Genomic DNA, 20,873 nt, shown 5'->3' with positions numbered 1-20,873 from the left:
ACAATTATTGTGATCTTTTATTAAAAAAAAAAAAAAAAAGTCAACTGAAGGTGCCTCTGCTCTGTTTAACATGCTTCCAAGGCTTCTAATTGCCCTGAAAGCTATCTACACTACTAGAGATGCTACCTGAGCAGACAGAAAGAGGGAGAAGCCCCTAGCATTTCCCTTTCCCCTGCCCTCTAACATTCTGTCAGTGTCTCCCATTGGCTGAACCCGACCAGATGCAGTGGACAAGGGGCAATGGGAAACAGTGGTTCAGGGGTCTGTATCCCTCTGCCTCCACCTCCAAGACACAAAATATCAGGGGAAAGATAAGGAATGGATGTGAAGGTACACAGGTGCAGGATCTACTTCATCTGCAGAGGTCAGGGAGTCCTCTCAGGAGGTGACTTCAAATGTTGCCCTGAACGATGAGAAGGAGCAACTGTGTGAAGAATGGGGAACACAGGTTCTAGGCACTGAGAACAGTACAGGTAAATGCTCACAATTGGAGTACAGGACTTGCTCTTTGTTTGAGGAAATGAAAGAGAGATGGTATGTCTGGTGTATGGTGAGTGAGGAATAGAGATTCAAGATGAGCCAGAGGGAAGGATATGGGGCTAAGGACACAGGGCCCCGAAGACTGTGGTGTAGCATCTGGATTTGGTTTCAGGTGGCATAGTCTGGTGAACATCCATTTCAAGAAGATTCTTTCTGGCTGCTGTGTGGAGAATGGATTGGCCAGGGTCACGTGAAGAGGCAGGGAGACCCAGGAGAAGCTGTTGTGGCCATGTAGGCCAGGAGTTAACAGTGGGGGTGAAGAGAATCTGGCAGAGCCTGGGGGTATTTCCTTTACCTCTTGGCTTAATGAAAGCAGAAGGGGTCCCAATGGTTTCAGGGTTTCCTCTCAGTCTAAAGACAACTTCTCTCTGTGCCCTGTTCCTTGATTACTGAGGCCTTTCCTTCTCAAACAGAGAGTTGCTGGGCTGGAGGTGAGATAGCTAATGACCCTAAATGCTGATTCAGTCTCCCTTCCTTGGAGCTTCCTGACTGTCTGGGCCTCTTCCTCCAGCCAAAATTTCCTCCAGACTGGGACAAAATTTCCCTGGGCCACAGGCCATTCACATGGTGTATGAAGTCAGTATGTTTAGGGGATAGAGAGAGAATGTATCTGACGAGGGCTGGGACTCTCCCACCCTGGGTCTTGATTCCCTCGTTTCCTTAAATTCCTTTCTAAACTGCCTGTTTTCCAGCCCATTTCTTCTTCTCTCTGAAGAACTGGTTAGAGGTAATGGCCCCCTTCCAGCCCAACTCTGTGTGTGTTTAACTCACATACCAAGGGTAAAGTCTGTGATGGCAGTCCTTCCACCTCCTGTGCCTGTGGATGGAGCATCCACCTCCAAGCAGGAAGCTTTTCATCCACTCAGTATTCATAGCCCCCAAACGACCATGAACAATCTACTCACTAGTCCACTGACCCATTTCTTGGGTCCAGTCCTGCATCTGCTCCTTTTCCAGCCCTAGGCTCCTTCTCAGGGTTTGAAGACCTTTCACTGGGCTTTAAGGAAAGACTTCATAGTCAGGTGGATGCTCCAAGCACATCAAGGGGGACTTGGGACAGAGCTAGGCTACAGCTAAGGAACCAGGCCAATTTGGAACTCACAGATGGCTTTTGACCAGTAATCTTTTCAATTCATTTGCAGATTATGCACGTTTATTGGGCATTATCTTTGTGCCCATCCCTGTTTTAAGTAGTATAATGAATAAAAATTAATCTCAAGGTAGGTTCTTACCTTTACACATTACCTGGTGGAATAAGCCCCTTATTCATTCAGCCAACAGTAATCTTTCCTGCCTAGAAATGCATCCTGCCTGCTCTATACCCTACTGAAATCTCACTTTGTGGTAGCCCTAACAGCAGTAAGGATTCAAAGGAGCCCCAAGAGGCTGCCAGGGTAAGGCTGTCTTGGAGTAGTGTGTGAAGAGGCAAATTTTTGTCAGCCTCAAATTAGAATCCTGCCCTAATCTGATAGAAGAATTCCCCCACAGGACTCTTCTTGTGTTCCCAATAGTTGGCCATGCACCCTCAGCTCTCCCACCTGCAGCATCAGGTTTGCTGCATGCCAGGGCTACTCACTCTGTGCCTTGAGCACAAACCTGCCTCCTTGCACTGTGACTATTCTGTCTTTCCAATAGCTCAGAACAAACCACTCTCACTTCCACATGAAGTCCTGAAGAGGAGGTTGCTCTCATGTGCCTTCTGAATGTTTTCTGGGCTCTGCCACCCTCTTTTCCCATTCTCCCTCCTAAGGCTGAGATTCTATTTCCCTCATCATCCTGGGGGCTTCCTATGGACATACTCCCTGTGATGAGGTCTGTGCCCAGAACCAAACCTAGGTTTGCCCCAGGTTAGAGAAAGGTTCTTACCTGAATTCACTGGGGTCATCAACCCACCCATAGGGTACTTGGCTTCTCTTATTTCACCTCTCTGCATCTTATTTTCCTGATTCATCAGATGGGGACAAAAATAGTATTTGCCTCATAGGGTTGCTTTAGGGTTAAAGCAGATGATCTACAATAAAGCACTTAACAAATGACCAAACATGGTTAATCAACTTAGCGTGGGTCACCTCTGAAGCCTGAGACAAAGATTTGCAGACAAGAAATTTGTTTGGAGAAGAGGGAGCAGAGAATGGAAATGGGAGCCTGGGAGGTCTACATACTAGTCTTGGGAAGAGGGAAACAGGAAGAAGAAAAGACGAATACATGGTATATTCGTGAGTTGGTCACCCCTGGTGTCAACTCAGGATCAGTCTTGCTGGGATCCTCTGCAAAGCAGTGTATCTTGGAACTGTCCACCTTAGGATGGAAGAAGAGTTCATTTATTGTTGCCCAGTGGCCAAAGATGGCCTTATTTTGTGTTAACTTCCTTGCACTTTCTAATTGTATATTGAAATTCCAACAGATTCCCCCAATGTCCCATATTGAGGAATCTGAGAATCCTTCAAAAGGAAGGGTGCAGCTGAAGGGTGCAGCTGCAGGGTGTAGCTGAAACAAGGCATTACCAAGTTATACTTGCATAAAAGTTGTTGTCCCAGCAAAAGCTGATGTAAAATGTGGGCTAAAAAGCTGTGAAAGAAGGCACAAGAGATACCAAATATATAGTCCTTGACCAATTTTTGTTATTTCTCTTCTTATCATCATCAAAATTAATGCAAGCCAACAGAACGCATTCACTCTTTGTCAGCCACATGCTAGTCCTGGTCTGTTGGCATAGAACGAGTTTCCTCCATAACCTCTGAGTCACATACAGTGACCTGTACTGTCTATCAGCACCAGCTTCACACAAATTATATGCTGGTCTTCTATGCTTACTGAATCTGAATTTCCTAATCTACAAAATGGGTGCCCAGGGATGGGAGGAGGGTGGCATCACAGAATATTCCTTCAAGTTGGAGGAGAGGGTTTTCAAACATACCTGCAAGCAGGAACTGTGGAGTAGTCTGCTCAAAAAGAAGATGGGGCACTCCCCATTTGCCAGTGGTCCCCAGAGGACACAGAAGTGGCCCTGGATAGTCTCTGTGGAGCATGGAGAAAATGAGTAAGAGACATCAGCTCTGTAGCTGCATAGATGGACACCAAGGGAGAGGGTAACACTCTCAGGAAGGGTACTGAGCACACTAACCACTCACTGACATACCCCACAGGCAGGTCACACTGTCCTCAGTGCATTGAAATGTATGCAGTTAACAAGACAGACTGGGCTCTCTCCTCCCTGCTTCAAATGCCCTTGGCCAAAGCCTGGCCTATGACGAGAAAGGGTAAGTTGCAATCTAGACTGGAAGTGACCAGAAAGCCTGGATTTTTCCAAGCTATACTTAAAAGATGGGAAGAGATTTGACAAAGCACAACTGAAGGCAGAGATTGGAGGAAAATCTCCTCATGTGTGTGCCTCACAGAGTTCAGACAGTTCAATTAACCAGCTACACTTGTGGAGCTGAGTGCCAGAGTGGACCACTGCGGGGCTAACTCACAGCGTGCCTGCATCTCTGACTTAACTTTCCTACAAAGCAGTCCACAGAGTAGAAAGGTTCAGGGCAGCCATCCTGCCCAAATCAGGACGTCATGGTTGATTGTCTTCATTCCTTCCCTGGAAATGATGCTGAATAAGAATCAGATGGAGCTGCTGTCTCCTACTTTTCTGTAATTTCACCCGGGAAGGCGACTGGCCAGGGCGGGGTAATTACCCCTGGCCTTCCCATCTGTGCTGGAGATGAAGCCTGGCACTCAGCCACGGGTGCTCTGATCTGTGCTCCCGGCAGAGGAGGTCCTGACAAGCAAACTGACACTTCCATTGCTCTCATGCCAGCGCAAGGCACAACTTTAATTAAATGGAGTTGCTTAAAACTGCGGCAGAAGAGCTGGGGCTCAGACAGCCTCTTCTCCTATGACATGACCCTGCTTGCGGGTGTTCTTTCTCCTTTCCTTTGGACTAATCTTCCCTTGGCAGCTGCCGTTCTCTGACTTCAGGCCACTGAGATTTCTTTAACTTCTGCCTTCAAAGCTCTTTGCAAAAATAAACTCTGAGGCAGATCTGGTGGGGAGTGGGGGCAGAAAGAGCTTCCTCTCTGTGGGTTGCCCCTTTGGAAAGAGTGAATTCTTTCTGTACTTTCTCCTGCTCACCCTCTACCCCTGTCTAGTTGTGTATGTCTAATAAAAGTAGAAAATGTGAACACCAGTTGAGCATCGCATGTTGTCTCACAGGTACCTAATTTGATTCTATTCTATTCCCTGGGTAAACTGTGGGAAAGATAAGCTATATCTCCCAGTAACCCCATTGCTGTGATGTCCACAGGGGCCTGGACAGTCCCTCCAGGGCAGAATTGAGAGGAATACTTGATTCCTCAGAACCTCGAGGACCTCAGTCCCCGGCTGCTTCCTCAGCACAACACTGGAAGTAGAGAGGGACAGAGGGCTGGGAGGAGGGCACAGTCACATTTCCATATGGGTCTGGCCAAGTTCCAGTTGGCATGACCTCCTGGGCATCATGGCCAGGCATTCCTCTTGCATTGCTACTTCACTTCCAGCTAGGACCAAGACCAAGGCCAGGGCTTCATTTATTTTTGTGTGTAGTTCTTTTAAAAGGGGTTCTCTCTTTGCTTGGAAGTGGGGACATCTTTTCACTTTAAGTAGGATATTGTAATTCTGCTCTGGCTTCTCAAAGTTGATCTTTTGTAGGCTGCCATATTTAAAGGAAGGAGAAAGAAAAACCGAATAAATAATCTCACTGTGCTTGATACTGAGGTGTCAGAGATGGATAGGGGAAGATAAGGGCCTATTCCTGGTGACTTATTCTTGGTATGAAATTTATCAGGACAGGGAGGAAAGCCTTGGAGAGAATGTTTAATCAGAGGAAGTGGCGGACGATGGACAGACTCATTACATCCACCTTCTGCAGTATGATCCTAAGGAATGGGGAAAACAGTGTCTTTGTCTGCCCCCTCTTAACGGTTTTTAATTTTTAAATGCATTAAAATTCTTTTTGAATAAGTGAAGAGTTCTGAAGGTTTTTTAATAACTCTGACTTGACTAAAAGTTGGATTGAGAACGTCATTTTTTTTTTCTGGAAATTTTCCCCAGCCTTTGAAGTACTCCCAACTATATTCTCCCTTTAGAGAGAAAATGGTTGTTTTGAAAGTTGCCTTTTAAGCAGCAATGCTGTTTTTTCTCTGCTGAGAGCTGCTCTTGTGCACTTCAAAAGCAGAGCGTGTCAGCCTTCTCCACCCTGTTTCTCCCCTTTGAAGTAAGTGTGGGGGCAGCGCTGTCTCTTAATCACACTCTGTGGCATTTCCACGGCACTTTACAGTTTTCAAAGCTCTTCCACAGCCATTATCTTATTTGATCCTCACGACAACCTCTGAGGTAGGCAGAGCAGGTATCTTTATCCCCATTTTCCAGATGAGAAATCTGGGGCTCAGAGAGATGGTGATGTGTCCCAAGGTGACAGGACTCCCAAACTAGAGGAGACTGGAGCAGTGTCGAGCCTTTGATGGCTGTTTAAGGGCTCTGCCTACCAAAGTGCATCGCCTTGCCCCATTGGCATGTGAAGGACCAGGACTGAGGAGCCAGGGAAGCTGAGATATGTAGTGTTGGCTCTGTTCAGTGTCTGTGATGTGTGTGCTCTCTGAGGCTTTCTGTGTACACTTCTAGAGACTGCTAGGGATAGACCCACGTTAAAACTGTCCCTGCTACAAGCAAAATATAGTCAGACATAAAGCTCAGCATGGATAGATTCTGTCCCCTGCTCCCATGCTCCATGCATTCCAGTGGCTGGGTTTTCAGTTCCCACCTCCAGAGTCAGCCCAGGCTTGGCCCCCAGAGCAGGAACATCTGATGCTCTGTCACATAGGTCCCTGACTCAGAAGCCACTGTCCCAACTAGCCTATGGTGATATTGTCTTTCAGTGCCTCAACTCCATGTCATTTTGAACCTACTCCAGTATGTCATTAATTTTTGTCCAAAGCTTCATTCCTATGCCTAGGGCATAATTTCACTCAGAATTCGAGTGTCCACAACCAGCATCATCTCTTTTACCTGTGTACATCCAAACATTTCAAGCTCAAGACATTCGTTTGTTCACTTCATAGACTGTAAGCACATTGTACATCCAGCAAGCACCTTCCACTGCCCCAGGACTTTGACAGAGAAATGAGTGAGTCCAGTGTAAAATCAGGCAACAATGCTTTGGTGTGGGAGTGCCAGGAGTGCAGGTGCTATGGCCATCTCAGTCCAGAAGTCAGAGTCAGAGGAGGCATCCTGGGGAAGGCAAGGTCCGATCTGGCTCCTGAAATGTGAGTGGATGCACGCCAGGCAAAGATGGCTTGAGAAAGACCCAGGAGGGAGCAGTGAGAGAGAAGGCATTCTTGGAGGAAGAAGCAGCACAAAGAAATGCCAGAAGGTGAGGGGAGGGCGCAACAGGGCCTAAAAGTAGCTCAGTGTGACTAGAGCACAGAGCATGGGGAAGAGAGGGGTGATACATGAGTCCAGAATGTGAGGGCTTAGTCATAAAGGAACACATTAAGAATCTTGGAACTTATCCAAGCGATGTGCGGTTTTAATAAGGGTTTTTAAGCAGGATAATGTCATGCTCAGATTTGCATTTTAGAAAGATCATTCTAGTTGCAATCTAGAGAATCCAGCAGAGAGATGCAGAAGCCTAGCCTTTCCCACAGGCCTGCTCAAGACATAGGCAATTTGAAAGAGTGTCAGAACAGCATTGCTAGTTCTCCATTTTCCTAGATCCTCTAAGCTCTGTACTCTTACTTAGTAAAGTCATCAGAAACCAAAATGCTTAGCCTGGGCTGTTTTAGTTCCCCTACAGACATGCCTTGTAGAACTAGAATTTAATGATATTTCATTTATATGAGAACTATCCTTCTGGAAGGATGCTCTGTGTTTTTGTCAAACTGAAGTTAGATATTGTCCATCAAATAGCCAATATCCTTGATTTGAGGAGTCTCCCTTTTAGAACTTCATTTTATTCAGAATCAAGAAGCACGTTGAACATGGCTTTCCCACATGTCACGTGGGACATGACCTTTCTGAGCTGATGGGAAGATCAACTGTGACCACATATGTGAGGGTTCTTGCATCCTCTTGGGTATTAAATGAGTATCTGCTAACTTCTCATGGCTCACACATAGCTTTAATTCTAGGAGGCGGTGGATGGATCTGGGCTTGGCTCCACCAGGTGCTATAGCTAACACCATGGGCTAGGTATTTAATTTCTCTGAATCTCTGCTTTCTTACTGCTACATCTTGGAGACTAATCCTCCACCAATTTATGCAGAGGAGTGAATAAAATACATGGAAAGGGCTTGCCACATAGTAGACCAATTTGAATGAATATCGGTGGCTTATTCCTTCTGCAACCAAACCTGTGGATTTCATTTCATCAGAGTGTTAGGACTATATAAATCAGTTTTTTTCTTTCCTTCCTTGCTGTCAGAAAACTCAGAGTGAACTCAGGGAGCAACAGCAGGCTTCTCCAGCATTTATTTTATGTTAATTTTTCGATTTCTATTTGTTTTCATTTTGCCTCATTCTACTTTACATGTGCTTATGTTTTATAACCACCTCAAATAAGCTTTTGAAGCTGGCAGATTTAAGTCCATACTAAATTTACTGTAAATTAATTTAGTTAACAGCACTACATCAATAAGGTCTAGCTCCTAGATTTGATCCTTCTGTGGAGAACTGGCTAGACATGTGATGGCAGGAGAAATGGTGGATGGTCTCTTATGGAAATGGCCATTCATCTTATAACAGAGCCTACTGTTCAATGGTAGTTCTCTGGAGCAATGTGTTGAGTAGGTATTAAAAGCAATAGTGCACACTCGTCCAACAAAAAGGGAGTATAGTAGGTACATGGAAATGATCTGGGATAATGCTGTTTTTAGGCAAATGATTGGAATTCACACAATGTCACTGGGATCTGGATTTCTCTGTCTCAACTCTGCTTTCTTTCATGCATTGACTTGATGCTTACACTCAAGTTCCAGCAAGATAGTGGTAGTAACTCCAGTCTACAGATTTTTAAGGTCAACCTTAAGCTTATTCTGCCCTTATCCCCAAATTCTTAGGAAAGTCTTTATGCATCTCATTCCCTCTGATTGATGTGTGTTATATTGCCTCTTAGTTCTTCCTTGTTGTGACCAATGTGATGTGATGCTCTGGTTGGTTTAAACCCATCTAAGACTCACCTCTGGAGCTGTGGGTGTATCATTGTCCCCAATTTCTATAGACTGAGAATGAGAAAATGTGGCTTCCAAAAAAATTCAATAGTATTGCCTTTTACCAAAGAAGGTGAATGGATGCTGTGTGGCTGAATGAATGAAAGAAAGAAAGAAAGAAAGAAAGAAAGAAAGAAAGAAAGAAAGAAAGAAAGAAAAACAAACAAACAAACAAACAAACAATGCTGGGGTTATACTAAAAGCAGTTATTCCCCCAAAGTGTCTCACCTTCAAGACTGCTTTTTCATACTTTGCTCTGTGACACTAGGGCTGAGACTCTGCAAATGTGACTTCCCAGACTCCTTTGTCAGCTAGCCTCTTATGAAGTTGTTCCAATGACTAGAAGAAGCCTGGAGAACAAGAGAGGGGGAAAAGGGGAAATTTCTTTTGGTTTTCCCATTTCCTTCATTTTCCCTCCAATAACAGCAGAAGGTTGGCTAAAGCCCCAGCTTCTTTTGGTTCTTCCAGCTTCATCCCTGCCTGAGTCATCACCTATAGTCTTCACCCTTATTGTTTCTTCACATATACCTAGCATTAGTTTCATGTTCCAGAAGACAGGTGCACAGTCTATCCCAGAGGGGAATAGCTGATACATAAAAATAAAAACCACAGCGTTTTCCTAATTTACATAAGCAGAGACCTAGAAAATAGTCTGGGAATGATTTATAAGGTGATAGAGCAGAAGGATCATCTATAGCAGTGGATCAGGCTGAATTTATCTGTATGATTGTTGGTTACTTGACTGAAACCTGAGTTCAGTAATGCTGAGATGTTCAAACTTCCCTCACATCATACAGAGGAAAGAATCAAAATGCTTAAGAACATAAGAATGTTGGGGTAGATTTATCTTGTACAGCCTTCACACTTACTCAGCCCCACTAGATCCATGGAAAGGGTCCAGGCTGCACTTCCCTGATTAAGGTATTGAGAAGAGCATTAGCGAGGGAACACTGAAAACTTTGAATAGCTCAGTTGTGGCCATCTGTAGGCTGGAAGGTGCTGCCACTGAGATGGTCTCCTGATTTCACTGACATTCATAGAATTCTGAAGTAGCAGAATCTAAGTGATAAGTCCAAAGTGCCAGAGATAGGGTGAACAAAATTACCGTAGTGAGCAGCAAATACGAGGTCATAATCCGCACCTCCACAGTTTTAACCTGCACAGATTTTTGTCAGCGGCTAGTTGATCACCCAGAATACCTAGGAATGAAATATATGGGCAGCCTACTAAAATGTTTCATAATTTATATAACAGGAAAAACCACAGACTGGTGGTCAGAAACTTAGAGAGAGATGCCACAGTGGAGCAGCCTGGTCTCCCACCCAGTTTCAAAGCCTAAGTCCGTTCACAGACCCAGAGCCCCCAGGTTGCAGGGAAGACTGAGTGAGACAGGATCCCATAACACTACCTCCATGTATCACAAATTCTTCATAGGGATACGAAGCCATTTACTAGGATGATTGTGCACAGACTAATGGGAAATATCAAGATCTTTCAAGAATTAACTAGACACTGGCTCTGATTTAATGTTAATCCTCAAGGATCAAAAGTATCACAGTGGTCCACTGGCAGAGTGGAACTTATAGTGGTCTTATGATAAATAGGGTCCAACTCTGTCTCATAGTAAGTAATCTGATGGTCTGTAGATCCTCTTTGTGTTTATTTTCCATGTTTTAAATACATAATTAGAATAGGCCTACTCAACCACTAGTAGAACACCCACATTGGCTCTCTGATCCAAGAAATAAGGACTCTTATGGTCAGAAAAACCAAGCAGAAGCCTCTGGAACTTGCCCTCCCATGACTAGGATAGTAAGCCAAAAGTAAAACTAAAGGTCAGGGTAAAGTGCAAAGATTAGTGCCAACATTACAGTCTTAAAAGATGCAGGGATGATCATTCTGCTCAGATCCCACTGAATTTGGTCTGCTGGTTTGTGCAGAAGGTCCATGGATCTTGGAGAATGACTGTGGAATAGTGTAAATTCAATCGTGTACTAACAGCAGTTACAGCTGTTGTTCCAGATGTGGAATCTCCCCTGAAACACATTGAAACAGCTCCTGGAACCCATTACATAGCTATTTGTATAGCAAATGCTTTTAGTACTATATAAATTTACAAGGACTACAAGAAGGTTCTCTTTCACCTGGCAAGGGGCACAATACATGTTCATTGTTACCCTCAGGCTATGCCAACCCTCCTATTCTTTGCTATAATCTAACCCAGAGATATTAATCATTTTGACAACACACAAACTATCACACTGGTAACTGCTGGTCTTGAAAATCAGAAAGTATCAAGTAGCTTAGAAGTTTTAGTAAGATGCATTAGTGCCAGAGGATTGGAGATAAATACCATAAAATTTCAAGGACCTACAACCTCAGTGACATGTCTGGAATTCCAATGATATAGATCATATGGGATGTGCCCTTCAATGTGAAAGATAGGTCCCTGTACCTTGTATCATCTACCACTAAGATGCGGCAACAACATTTGGAAGGGGGGAGGCTTCTTTAGATTTTGGAGGCAACATATACCACACTGGAGTATGATGTTCGGACTCATTTATCAAACAAAGTGAAGTTTTTTAGTGGGTTTCAGAGAAAGAGAAAGCTCTGCAGAAAGTCCAGGCTTCAGGGCAAGCTATTCTGCTGGCTGGTCCCCGTGACCTAGCAGATCTCACATCACACAAAGGTTTTGAAGCTTTATGTGTCTTCTGGCAAGAATCACTGTGGAGAGCCTTAGGATTTTGGAGAAAAACTTATCTCTCTTCTACAAACAAGTATTCCTCTGACAAATAGCATCTCTTTTGGTATGTGGCCCTGGTACTTCCTGAATGTCTGACGAAGGGCCTCCACGTGATCTGAGCTACTCATGAATTGAGTGTCATTGGAGCCTTCAAGTCATAAGGTTAGACATGCAAAGATACAATTCACTATCAAGTGAAAATATAAATGATACAAATTGAATGATCAAGCTCAAGCAGGTCCTATATGCTCAAGTAAGGTGAATTTGCCTCAGACTCCTACAGCACATAGTCCAGCTGCATTTCCTCCTCTCTCATCAGATGCATCTATGGCATCCTGAGAAGTTCCTATGAACACCTGACCCCTCCACTCCACCAAAACTGAGTGCCTAGTTTACAGATAGTTCTGCATGGTATGCAGGCACCCATAGGAAGTGGACTACTACAATTTTACGACCCGGATGGTTTATATTACTGTTCTAAATAGTCTGGCTCATATCTCCAGTGTCCCTCATGTTATGAAGCAGGCAGTCTGTGACCTTTATGTTTTCCCTCCTCCCCATCCTTAGCAGGTTGACTTATGTCATACAGAGGTGCACATCAAGACATTACTCATAGTCAATGCAGGAAGGAACAATAAAGGGAATGCCGACTAGTTTTCCCACCAATCAATGAAACATCTTCTAGAAAACTTCTGCTAAAGTCTCCTTGGCCATAACTGTGTGGTATGACCTCCTCTAGCTGTGGCAGAGGATAGGAAAGTATTTAACTCTTCATATTCTTGTAGTGAAAAGTGGCAGCGGAGAAGGGGTTTGGGAATAGCTGCTGAGTCTGCCACAGGCATAACTAGGCATTAACTGGTCTTAGTGACAGAAATTGCTTCATGAGGCCCCTCCTGGGAATGCTACCCCATCTTCAGACAATAGATGCTGACCATCTTTTTCTGCCTCATCAGACAAAAATAAATTCCAATCATCTAAAAACTATCAGAATGGACATAGGGCACAGACATTTTTCATGTCATTGGTAATTTTGTGAGAATTTTTTTGCAATCTGAGTCTTGCACTAAAGTCTGGAAAGAGAGTTAAATAGGCTTGGGTCAATAATGAGACTGTACAACTTGGGCCAGGTTTGATTTCTGTTGGTGGTATAAACAGCTGATGACAAGATCAATACATGCTTCCAAGCCTTAGCTTATCTTTACTTGCATTTCCAATTAGGAGAAATGAACCTCACAGAGTATTTCAGATTAAGATGCCCAGGCCTATCGTTTATCTAAAACAAAGCTGGCATCAACTCTCAATGGGCCGATGTATCTAAAATTTGGGGGATCCAAGGATTATCCTCTTTAAATTTACTAAGTAGACTTGAAACCAAACCTGCCCAATTAGCTGGAGTAAAGTGTGTTACAAGAATCAGAGTCCACAACCCAGAACAGTGTAAAAGAATCCTGGAATAGAATTCATCCCAAAGCCTTTTTCTTTGGCTCCAGGCAGTTAATTAGATGTTGTGTCATCACTGGGAGAATTTGGCATGGTGTGGGTGTCATATTGCCACAGATCTAGGAGCTGTGTTTCACCTAGACATCCTGTATGACCTCTCTTTCAGAGGCCTTGCCATAAGCTTTTTCTTGTGTGTGTGTGTGTGTGTGTGTGTGTGTGTGTGTGGCAACATTCTAGTACTTTTTTTAAATTTGGAGTGTAACATACACAGGAAAAAAATCACAAATATCAATGCTCAGTTTGGTGAATTTTTATTATCCAGACACATGCATATAACCTGCACCCAGATTAAGAAGCATAACATTACTAGCACCCCAGAAACCACCCTCTTTATTTTTGCCCCTCCCCGTCAGTATTCCCCCTTCCAAGGGTTACTACTCTCCTGACATTTTTTCCAGTTTAATTGAGATATATTTGATGTATATAATATGTTTGATGTATAATTTGATGTATATAATAAGTTTAAGGTATAAACACAATGATTTGATACATGTATATCTTGTGAAATGATCACCACAATAAGCCTGGGTAACACCATCACCTCACATAGTTACAAGTTTCTTCTCCTTATGATGAGACTTTTTTTTAAGATGTACTCTCAGCAACTTTCAAATATGACATGCAGTATTGTTAACTATAGTCCGCATGCTGTACATTACAACCCAGGACTTCATTATCTTACAACTGGAGTTTGTACCTTTTGACGACCCTCACTGAATTCCTCCACCTATCCCATCTCCTCCCTCTGGCAAACAGAGATCTGATCTGTTTATATAAATTTGTTATTTTTTATTTTTTAAAATTTCATTTCTGAGATCACATTGTATTTATTTTCCTCTAACTTATTTCACTTAGCATAATGTCCTCTAGGTCGACCCATCCATGTTGTCACAAATGGCAGAATTTCCTTTTTTTTTTTTTTTTAATTTTTAATTTGAGAGAGAGAGAGAGAGAGAGAGAGAGAAAATCTTAAGCAGGCTCCATGCTCAGCGTGGAGCCCCATGTGGGGCTCAGTCCCCCTATGGTGGGATCATGACCTGAGCTGAAATCAAGAGTCTGATGCTCAACTGACTGAGCCACCCAGGTACCCCAGAATTTCCCTCTTTATAATGGCCAAATTGGATTCTTGTGTGTGTGTGTGTGTGTGTGTGTGTGTGTACGCACACACACATGTGTGGCACTTTTTCTTGATCCATTATATTCTCGTGACTTTTAACAGCATCTATGTGATTCACCTGCTTTTGAAATTGATGTAAATAGAATCATAGAGCATGTAGTGCCTGGCTTCTTTCACTCAATATTACAATAATAGTGGGATCATCCACATTGACACGTGTGATTGTAGTTCATTCATTCTCACTGATGTGCAGTATTCCATTGAATGAATACACCACTATTACTTATCCATCCTTCTGTTAATGGTCATTTGGTACTTTCAAGTGTTAGGCTCTCATGTACAGTGTTGCTATGAATAATCTTGCACATGATTTTTGATAAATTTATGAATGTGTTGGATGAAATTGCTGTCTCATGAAGTGTGCATATGTTCAGCTTTAGTAGACACAAGATGCTTTTTTCTAAGAATCAGCAGTCACTGTTACCCTCGGGGCTCTGGGCTAGGCCTTCCTGGGAAAGCAGTAGGGTCTCTGGCTTTTGCAGGAGGGAAAGAGCTTCTGATACAAAGTATAATGCGTTCATGGCATCTTCTCACAAGCTCCTCTTAAGATTCCATGTTGCTGACTTTCCTGGGTTTTACAGACATTCTCATTTAACCACCATCTTGACTGCTTTTATTTGGGACAGTCACCTGCCTAGTATGTACCAGGTGCTACTAAGTACTTAACCTATGTTTACTCCAGTAAACTTCACAGAAAGCCTATGAGGAAAGCTTGTTTCTTGTATACATGGAAAAACCCAAGATCAGGAAGGGGTTCAGTCCTCCCAAGAGAGAGGCTGTTGCTACTAACGTGTTGAGTTTCTTGAGTGGAGCCAGCACAGAGACGCAGACCAGTCTGCTTCTCTCTCTCTGTCATCCCATATTGCTTCCCAGCTTACTCTGCTACCTGGCTTTACCAAACTTGGAACTTACTAAAAACAGAGAGATGCATTTCATAACCCTCCTCTCAACCCAGTATTCATCACAGACAGTGTGGAGACTGCTAGGAGAAAATTAAAACTTCTAAACAATCTGAAAATCTACAAAGTGGCAGCAGGAGAAGGAATAAGAGGAGGGTGCAGAAAGCTGGGGATGTGGGTCCAGTTAGATTGAGGACAGGGCCCCCGCACTGGGTCCTGCATCATGGCGTTGCCTGGGGAACACAGGGTATGGGCTGTACCCATGCACCCGTCACAAATAAATGCTTTGAATGACTTTTATGTTAAGCCCTGTGCTGGGCCCTCAAGATAGTTAGATGTATGGCATCTACACTGGAGCCTATCAGAGAAGGCAGAGAATTAAGTGAATCATTGCCAAAAATGCTAAGGTGCTCTAATAGAAATTGGGGATAGACTGGGGCACCGAAAAACCACCACTTCTCTTGGGGAGTGGGGCTGAGGATGTTATTAGGGTAATGGATTGGAAAGATAAAAAGTGGATGGCATGGGAGCCAAGTGTGAAGGGGAGAATGAGGCTCAGGCGTAGACAGGGAATGGGCATGGAGGCAGGGGGAGCCATCACAAGTGTTAGCAAGGAATTGGCAGGTCACATATTTAGTTAGCCCATGCCATGAAGTAAATACCTTGCTTCAGATTGCTGGAAAGGCTGTTTCCTGTCAGCATTACCACTAGAAGATGATGGTTGGGCTGGGTTGATGTGAGGAGCAGACCCTGGCCTGTGGGAAGACGGACATTTGGTCATGATGGTCACACCAACAGATCTTCGGAACCAGAGAGGACTGTCAGCCATGAACAGTTTCCAATACCCTGTCAGGCTGGGATATGGGGAGTTAGGGGTGTTTCTCCTCCAATATATAGTGCTCCCTGGAGCCCAGTCCTCAGTGTGCTGTGTCTGAGGGGATGCGTATTGTCAGTGAAGTAAGTTTTCACACTTCCACAGAGGAAATTTGATGCTGTCAGTGAACTCAAATGGGTTCAGTCCTCCCAAGAGAGAGGCTGTTGCTGGTAGTAAAGTGTTGAGTTTCTTGAGTGAAACTGGCCCTCTTGCCAAATGTGTTAAGGGGGTTCATTCACCTGTTAATTCCACCCAGTGGAAATAGAGAATGTTATCTTTCCTGACTATGATCTCCTAGTGGGGCTGGAAATGAGAGAAACTGAATCTCAGCCCTGCATCCAGGGGAAGAATCTCCCCCTGGTCTATCACCCTTCGTCAGGCCCCTGCAATGCTTGAGAAACGTGTTCCATAAGTGAAGGCAGGAGAATCTGGGGGCTGGTGGAGAGAGGCTCAGAGGAATTCCTTCTGGGCGGGACCAGGATTAGTGACCCAGAGCTCCCTGTATCTAGGATCTCAGAGACGCAAACCTCTCCTGTAGACAAAGGGCCAGCTTACTGCCAGGCAGTCTTACCACTCACCCCGTGTCACTGGCTGGGTGGGAAAAGGAATCCTTAGGAGAAGGAGGCTGTGTGGCCTGGGGCCAGATGAAGTGGTTGAGGCTTTCCCGCAGAGGGCCACCCATTTCTTTCCCTTCTACTGGCAACAGATCCTGACTCTTCCTGGAACTGGACACATGGTCCAAGCTGGACCAGTCTCCTATCGCATCCTGGAAAGTATAACTGTAGAGCAAAGGAAGATAAAGGGTTGGGCCTATGTCTGAAAAGGTCTCCTGCTTCCTGCCACTGCTGATGCATAGAACAGCCCTGTCCCTGAGACCCGAGATCCAAGGCCAGCTTTTCATTCCTCAATTCTGTGAGCTGCCTCAGGATCCTTCCAATTAATCACACACACACACACACACACACATACACACACACACACACACACACACACACACACACACGCATACTCCCCTCTTTCCTTCTGGTTGTTTTTTTTACCCCTGCTTCAGTCAGGCAGAATTGGTTTCTGTTGTTGCAGCAGAATCTTGGCTGATATAGAAATTGGTTCCAGAAATTAGTTTTAGGCAGCAGGCCCTCAGGGTGTGTGGAATTGGTCATAGGCCCAAATGGAATGCGTAAGTAGAGAGAAGGAGCAGCTCCTCAGTTACCTGGCATGCTCACCCGAGATGACTACAAGCCCAGTGATGGCACAGCCCTGGGGACCAGCAGCCCTGCCACAGAGCAAGGAAGCAGTAGATTCTCGGGAGAGTATCTAATAGCCTAAGCAAGAGTACTAACCTGAGCTCAAACATCAAAAATCTCTCCTTAAAGTAAATAATCTCTCTTTATCTGTGGCTTTTGGGTGGATACTCCTTTAAAAATCTCAAGGAGGGGGCGCCTGGGTGGCGCAGTCGGTTAAGCGTCTGACTTCAGCCAGGTCAGGATCTCGCGGTCCGTGAGTTCGAGCCCCGCGTCAGGCTCTGGGCTGATGGCTCAGAGCCTGGAGCCTGTTTCCGATTCTGTGTCTCCCTCTCTCTCTGCCCCTCCCCTGCTCATGCTGTATCTGTCTCTCTCTCTCTCTCTCTTTCAAAAATAAATAAACATTAAAAAAATTCAAGGGGTGAGTCTTCTGGCTTCTGAGTGACAACCCTGGTTAATCCACAACCTCACAAACCAGGGGTGCTGGTGGGTGGGACCCATGATACTATGATGGGGATATCTGTGAGCTGGAGGACTTGTGAGCTTGGGGACCCCTCTGAAGTAATCCCCCTGAGCCTCCCTTGTCTGCAGAAGTGGCTGACACTCTGCCCTCACCTCACTGGACTCAACATGGCCTGGAAGGGGAGATGAATAAGCAAGGAACAAAAGAAAAAGTTTTGCCTGGAAGTAATGGTAGGCCCATCATCTGGGGTAACTTGGGGGCACACATTTTGAAAGTGCTTAACTAATGAGAGTGAAATATAATTTTAGATAAGGCAGAATCTATTGTGATAGGTGAGGCCATCGGACACTGTCCCTGCTGTGTGCCTGCTCGGACAGTCAGCTGGATTCCAACAATTGGATGCTTTTATTAATAACAATTTCTACTGAAGACTGGTCCATGCTGGGTGAAACCAAAAGGTCAGAAAGCTCTGCAGGAATACGGAGAAGGGAATTCAAAGACCCACCCTCTTGCCATATCCCTTGACAGGGCCCCAAATACGCCTCCCTCCCTTGCCTTGAGGAATAGATGGTAAGAGAAATGCCAGAATCTTTTTATATGCTCTACTAATAGTTCCCTCTGGGCCAAGAATACTGTAGATGGGGTTCACTCAGAATGGGCCCTGGCATCCTTGGGGATGGGAGAATCTTAGAGTGACATGGCCCAGGGCACAGCTAGAAGCAGAAGAGTTTTGGTTTTCATCATAGGTGGTTTGTAAGCATCGTAGTCGGAACTCAGTGAATGGTCTTACATGCAGCCATTATAACTAGCCATGATCGATCAATTGTGTGCCCTCAGAGACTGTGACTACCTCAGCATCTATATCTCTCAGGTCAGGCTAGGTTATGCTCCAGTAACTAACAACTCCTGTGATTTCAATGGCTTAAAATAACAAAGATATAAATCTCCATCACTCAATGCCATCTTCTACTGAGGGTTAGTTAGGGGAGGGTTCTGAGAGGGGCCAAAGCTGATGGTCACCATGCCAAATGATGTCAGTCACACCCAGAGGGAAAGGGTGACTTGGAGGATCTCATACCAGCAATTAAATAAATACTCAACCTCAAAGGAGGGATGTGTGATTTCTCACGGGGTAGAACTAGTCACAGAGTCCTACCCAAGCAACCGAAGGCCAAGAAATGCAGTCTACCATGTATTTAAAAGTGGAGAACTGAAAATACTTGGGAAGAAAAACTAATTCCTGGCTATTACATTGTCCTGTTGAATATCACACAATACCTCTGACTCTGTGGGGAAGTTCTCTGCGGCCTTTTAAATAACAATGAGAAAACTTAAGAGTTTGGTTTTCAGATGCTTCTAGGAGCATCTACAAGCAAACATTGGGGAATTACATCGCCACACAGAGATGGCCTGAAATACCACTGGGCAGTAGAACTCTAGCAGGCAATTCTGTCTAGGAGGAGAGCTGAGCCTAGCTGAGTATCCACACATTCCCAAGTGGTGGCTGCTGGATTGGTTGGGTGGTTAGAGTCTTTTGGAAGAAGCAGGACCAGAAGGTTGTGGACACAGGGAGGGGGTAAACTCTCCAGATTCTTCCAGAGCCTGAAAATACCCATTCCCTTAGGAACACACATCAGCAGGCCCTGGATTGTGTCCTCCAGCCATCAATCAGAAACAGGAAAGAGAGCAGGAATGGTTTGTTGATGACTCCATTTCAGGCATCAGCTGGGACATGACACGCTGCAGGAGTGGGCACTCTCCTGCAATATGTGGCCCATATGCTATTTCTCTTAGATTTTAAATACATGGGCCCAGGAAGGGAAAGGATGGCACTGCTTATGATCCCCTAGTTTTGCTTCTCATCTTTAGGATTCAAAGCTGTTTAATTTTTTTGCATACTATAAAATTCACTCTTTGAGATTTTGACAAATGCACAGGGTCACTTATCCACCAGCGTGGTCATTGTACAGGATAGTTCCATTCCCTCATATTTCCCTCCTGCTGTCCCTTTGTTCTGCTCGATGTTTTGTTCTCCAAAGGAAGGGTGCTTGCACTAGAGGATGGTCCTATGGCTGACCTGGGCATGGGAAGGGGATTCTCACAGCGGTCCATAACTCTCCTCTTACAGGTGCTGGTGGGAAGGGCCTTAACAATGGAAAGCAATGTGGGAGTGGGCTCCATGTATCTGGGTTGGGAATGGAGAAAACACAAAGGAACTGACCATGTCTCCAGGGATGGCCAAGGGTACAGTAGGCCTGGAACTCATACTTGAACTTTATCTTCCTTTGAGAGGCCAGCAGTGCCTTGAACCAGGAAGGCAAGTCTGCAGGCTGCTGAGCTCAGGCTTTCTTCTCATAGCTAGTCTAGACTGGGCTGTGATGAAGGGTTTGGCCTCTTTGCCAAACTGTTGAACCCTGGCCCACCCTGATGGCCTGTGGAATCTGTGATCACCAGTGTCTCAAGGGCACTCCTCCCCTGAGCTATACACAGACCTCGAGCTGCCAAGGTCTACCGACTGTCCACACTCTGCCCAAGGGAGGTCTTATCACTTTAGCACCCCCACAGCCTATTGTGCCATTGGGCGGTCTGTAGGATTGGGGGACAAGAAATAGCAAAACGAATGGGTTTCAACATGAACAATTAATCTTGTCTGCCAGCCACAAGCCACCACTGGGCCTGGCCCAAATGATAATGAAGAGCCTCATTCTAGTGGCATCTGAAGACAGAGAAATGACAGAGGAGAGAAGAGGGAGACCTAAAGCTGAAGTGGGTGGAATTAAGTCTGCTGTGGGCAGCTGTGTGTGTGTGTGTGTGTGTGTGTGTGTGTGTGTGCATGCACGTAGGGGATTAAGATGGTTGGGAGGAGGAGGAGCAGGGAGCAGGAGGAACCGAGATAATGATACAGGAGAAACTTTCTCACACTGGCCTCTGGAAGGAGAAAAGAAGCTTCAAGTCCAGAGAGAATTCTCTTATTAGGTGATCAGAGAGTAAGACATAATTCCCTGATTGATCAGTGATTTGGTAATAGAGGCTTATAGATACTTGCCTTTTTCTCATCAGGGCACACTCATATTCTACCAAGGTCTGGGTACTGGCAGCAGAAAAATACTGTCTCTTCCTCTGGACACATCTCAGCAAAACCTTTAATGGTTAAGGATAACTTCCATTCATGTGTTTCTTCATTTCTTCACTCATTCACTAG

Source organism: Herpailurus yagouaroundi, unplaced genomic scaffold (genome assembly GCF_014898765.1).
Source record: "Herpailurus yagouaroundi ecotype Mexico unplaced genomic scaffold, PumYag 159, whole genome shotgun sequence".
Lineage (NCBI taxonomy): Eukaryota > Metazoa > Chordata > Mammalia > Carnivora > Felidae > Herpailurus > Herpailurus yagouaroundi.
Note: the sequence above shows the minus strand (reverse complement) of the source record.